Source organism: Olea europaea, chromosome 1, assembly GCF_002742605.1.
Source record: "Olea europaea var. sylvestris chromosome 1, O_europaea_v1, whole genome shotgun sequence".
NCBI classification, from domain to species: Eukaryota; Viridiplantae; Streptophyta; class Magnoliopsida; order Lamiales; family Oleaceae; genus Olea; species Olea europaea.
This window is the reverse complement of record NC_036237.1, coordinates 13507508-13512960: the sequence shown is the minus strand read 5'-3', so window position 1 is coordinate 13512960 and position 5453 is coordinate 13507508. Positions and strand designations below refer to the sequence as shown.

Below are 5453 nucleotides of genomic sequence, written 5' to 3'. Positions count from 1 at the left end.
TTAAGTTACGTAATTTATATATTAACAATTTTTAAGAATTTACTACATTTCCAATTAACTCATAACGACCATCGTGAAAGCATGTCTGATTTCACATTTTTGAGCATGGATCAAAATTTCGAAGGAAAAACCTAGCTTCAAAAAATTGAAATGCGACGACCATGTGACAGTATATATAAGAAAGATTTGGATGGTTTTTGTAATTGAGTACTCGATGTACAACTAAAATGATAGGTGATAACCAACTTGCTTTTAGGAAAATAGATTGAGACATAAGCGCAGTTTTTCAAAAGGAATTTATAAATATGGAAATCCATGGCTAAGGCATGCTTTTTAGTTTAAACATAAAAACAAGCCATATGCCAACCTTGTATACATACAAAATTGAAGTGATGACATATTTAGCTTACCAATCAAAATTCTCATGCAAGCAAAAATTTGACAGCTCAGAGCAAAATATCAAATTCCACTATGAATTTCTTACTTTTTGATGCCTATATATGTTGCTCATCAAAACGAAATAATCACGTCTCACATTTATAAGCAGCTTATCATCTTGAAGTGCCAATTCTTCTATGTTAAGTCTGTATATGTTTTAACTAATCTCGTGTTAATTAATTGGAATTAATTTTTTTTCAGGAAATATCGTGTCCTTCTTGGTATAATTGGCACCAGTGTATCTGATTTCTTATTAATTCTTATAAATTTTAACAATATCGAAAAAACACATCAACAATTTACGAGTTCTTTTCTTGGATTTCAGGTCTACATTTACAGGATTTGTAAGAGAAAATCGACAGAAGATTTTCAGTCAATTCCTTATTCAGTCGCCTTATTCAGTGCAATGTTATATTTTGTATTATGCCTTTCTGAAGTCATGCTTATAACCATCAACGGTGTTGGATTTTTTTTCGAAGTTGTTTTCTGACCATCTTCATGGTATATGCAACTAAGAACTCAAAGGTTATTTTTATCCTTATATTTTTTTCTCTTTAATTTTATAAATTTGGAGTAGGTAGAATCCTTGTTTGGATGTTGGAACCGGAAGGATTGTAGTGAATGAGATTAACAACGCAATATGAAGTAACGAAGATCGCAACGAGAAACAAGATTTAAAAGTAACAAAATTAAAAAAGATAGTTAATCGCAGAAGCACGACGTATTATTAATCGACAATATGGAAATAAATACAAGAACTTAACAATTCTTGTTTAAACAAAACTGAAAGAGAAGATTCCTATTTATAAGTACATGACATACCATAAAGATGAAAATAATGTGAATAAGGAAATAATATATTTTCACGAAAATCATGTGAAATATAAGGAAAACAATTTTTCCCACATAAAAATAAAGAAACAATTTATTTCCAAAAAGATCCACCTTAATTTGGGTCACGAACCCGTGACCCAACACGATTCACGGATTGAAATATTTCGTGCTAATTTTTGCTCTTTCAAACCATTCAACGGTGATAAACTTTTCCTAATTTTCAATGCATTTGAAGTTAGACTCTTCAATTAATTTAGGCTAACCAAAACTTTTATCTTTACAATAATTTGCAGATTTTTACACAGCTACTCATCCTATTCAATATAGGAACATTAGGATTGATAGTCTGTTGCACATATTTTCTATCCAAAGGGCATAAGAAAGTGACAATTGTTGGATCGATTTGTTCCGCCTTTTCTCTGTGTTTTTGCTGCTCCTCTTAGCATTATAGTAATTTATTTTTACTGTTCCTTAATTAAAATTTACTAAACTTTACAAAATATTTAGCAAATTTTTTTTCCCCCTTCATCATCATCATCATTATTATCATTTGTAGAGACAAGTGATAAAGACAAAAAGTGTTGAATACATGCCACTATTGAAATTTATTTGTAATCATGCTAAAAATCAAGAATCATTAAATAATAAATTAATAAAACGAATTCATATATGCGAAAGTCATTGTTGATATGAATAATAGTTGTAATTATAATAGCAGACAAATCTTCCCCCCTTACTCCTCACAAAGTATTAGTTATCAATAGGACAAATTAATAAAAAATAATAATGGAGAGGAGAGAGGACCTATCCTTTATATAGAAAATAATTGAGTCGTCCCATTACGATTAAAATTCTAATTAGGGTTTATTTTCGGCCCACATACTTAAAATTACCACATCATATCAATAACAACCTGTAAGGTGTAAATGGTCCAATTGATCACTTAATAAATTTGGCCCAAACAAAAATATCATTATGAGCCATACATCTAACCCATAAAATTTATAATCGAATGTGAAGCCCACATAGAGAATTATTCTAGCAGCCACTACCTCTCATTATTTCTCACACTATGTGCCATAGTATGGTTCTCCTATAGTCTTTTCATCAAGGATTACTACATAGCTGTGAGTACAGTACAAGACTCTTGAAATTCATATCTTTCGTATTTTCCTTTTTTGATTAATTGGAACCTTGTTCCTAACAGTAATCTTTGTTTCTTTTTTCTTTTTTTGTTATATATACATATAAAAAAGGCTCCAAACGTTGTTGGATTTTTATTCGGAATAGCACATGCGATTTTATATGACATGTCCGAGAACAGAAGTCAAAAAATAATTCTACCAGAAGTTAAGCTGCGTGATTTATCAACTATCAAAAACCTAAAGTCACATGACGGGATGCAGAATTCATCAACGGTGCAGATTTCAGAAGTAATTGATCAAAATGATGGACAAGCCCGCACAGGAACGCACTTGGATCAAAAATGAAGATAGCATCACCGAATGTCGCAAAATTATTTAAAAACATCGCGAAGTCACTGTTAATATGTGATGAAAAACTTGTGTAATTTCATTTATTTGGTTAATTATGAACCCCCACTACTTAACGTGGACAAGTTTCGAGTGAATAAAATAATAAGCCTTAACAGAAACATTTAGCCCCTGTTTGGTTCTCATTCTTTCCCCCATTAAAATAAAAAATATGACCGTTATCTATCACATCAAGCCACCAAATTTGAATTTCTATCTCTTGTGTAGGGCTCATAACGGTTATATTTTTCATTTTCATTCTTACAAAAATGAGAAACAAATGCCCTCTTAAAGTAGAATCTATTTCCACCTAGTCCATGTTTGGCGTAGCTTAAAATTTTGATAAAAAATTAAGTTGAGATCAACAATTAATTTTAAACACAAATTTCATGAGACCCACAACTTTTTAACAACATATTTCATTAACTTTTATCAAAGTTTTCTAAAAAACTGATTTTTTATTTTTATTTTTATTATTTTTTTACTACACAAGCAGAGGCTAATGTCAAGTTTTAAGTGAAATTTAATTTAATTTATTTTGAATGCTATAACATTAGCTTAAATTAAGTTTAAGATGATTTGTCATATATTTATGTAATGTAAAACATGCTACAGATCGAAAAGTGAAATTCTACAAAATAAAATAATAATAATAATAATATAAAAAATTAAAAAGAAAATAAAAATAAAGGGAAGTGTGCTAATCATTTGCTTCTCCAATTAGTGCACTTTGTATCAATTTCCTTAGCTCAAATTGGGCTGGCCCAACATAGTTGTATTAAAGAGTTCTGCAAGATGCCCAACTACAAAACTAAGGATGAATATTTGATGTAAAAAAAATTATTGAGTATAAATTTTGTGCTTTAGGACAAACCATGCAAAAACTCGTAAATGAAATAAAATTAACCATCTTCTCTTCACCATAGTCTATAGGGGCATATGGCTATTTTTCAGTGGCCCAGAAAAATAGGTTTACTTTTTGTGAAATTTAAACAATGGAAAATTTCATTTTTAAGAGATTATGTATGATCCATTTTAAATTATCGAAATAACTGGTCACAAATTATTTCTAGATCACGAATTAAAAATTTTAAAGGTCACAAATTATTATAAGGACACAAATAAAAAAAATTTAGAGGTCACAATTTATTCATCGGTCACAAATAAAAAAATTTATAGGACACAATTTACTTATCGGTCACAAACCAAAAAAATTTATAAGTCATAATTTATCTATGGATCACAAATTATAAACTTTATAAGTTACGATTCTAATTTTTAGGTCACATATTATTTATTGATAATAAAATATCCAATTTATTGGTCACGATTTCAAATAATTTGTCACATATTATTTATTGATAATAAATTAACCAATTTATTGGTCACAAGTTCCCCTTTATACCATCCCAACCGTAACCCAACACAGCTCTCTTGACTAGGACCACCACCACTCCTACTAAGAACCAAAACCACCACACCACCACTATCACCAAACCTACCATCACCGTCACCATAGTCACGTCGACCACCCCCTTCGCAACAGATCCACAATTATAGCCATCGCCACTGCCATCTCACCATCACAGCCTACCAAAAATCAACTATCACCTCCTCTATTGCCATCCCCACCGCCTCCACCAGTAACCACCACCATCGCATGCTAAAATCCACAAAATTCCTAAACTCGCCACCACTTGCACCATCTCACCACACCACAGCCACCACCCCTACCAACAAAATCCCTAAACCCGCCACCCCATCTACACTTTCAACACACTACAAATCAACTTCCAACTTTAACCACAGCAAAATCAAAAAAAAAAAAAAAAAAAAAAAAAAAAAAATTTCAAAACACACTAAAAAACCATTTCACAACAGTTTTCGACCATTGCCGTAGGTTTTTTATTTTTTTACAGCAATTTATGTAAATTGTAAATTGACTATCAAAATTGAAAATGACATCTCCTGAACAAATTTTGGAATTGCATACACTTGAACATTAGAATGTGATACAACATCACCTAAATACAAAGGAGCTTCAAAGTGAAACAAAACTAGGAATAAAATTTTGATACAGCTTAGGCATGAAGAGCTTGTTGCCACACTTGCAATACCAAGCTTCCGGATAATACTCTAACGGCATACTCAATCATATTGTCCTTCATGCACTCTTCGATTTGCTCGCCACACAATTCACGATGGCCAACAAAGCTGCAAGAAAAGCATTGAATCAATAAAAAAAAAGGTCTGTGTGTTTGAATTTCAATCAAATCATATATTATTTACGTTTTCTGCAATTTTATGGTCAGATGTCAGATCTAATCTCTTTTCATATTTATTGGCGAGATGTAAGAGAGTGTTCGATTTACATTAGCAGACATGTAAAGCAAGGTTGGCATAGAACCACTGAATAGGTGATTTACAACATCATTAAGAACTCACTACATCAATTTTCCGATCCTAAACCACATCTATGAGTTACAAAAGGTATTAGTAAGATATCATGGATACATTAAAATCATATAGAGCAAACAAAGACTACATTACCTGGAAAGTGGCTCCATTGTGGACAATGTCCCGAACAGAAAGTGGCTTCATATCAGTAACTAGCAGCTTAAGCATCTCCTTTTGATTTTGAGAACACAT

At 31.3% G+C, this 5453-nt stretch overlaps 1 long non-coding RNA gene and 1 pseudogene across 1 annotated transcript; one reads left to right on the top strand and one right to left on the bottom strand.

Annotated features, from left to right (window-relative positions):
- Positions 1-227: 227 nt before the first annotated feature.
- Positions 228-2762, top strand: LOC111404593 (annotated as a pseudogene).
- A 2006-nt stretch (positions 2763-4768) lies between these two features.
- Positions 4769-5447, bottom strand: LOC111384194. The gene is made up of 2 exons (XR_002700915.1): positions 5355-5447; positions 4769-5018 (listed from the first exon to the last, which is right to left on the bottom strand). It is a non-coding gene; the product is annotated as an uncharacterized LOC111384194 (long non-coding RNA).
- Between the last annotated feature and the right edge of the window lie 6 nt (positions 5448-5453).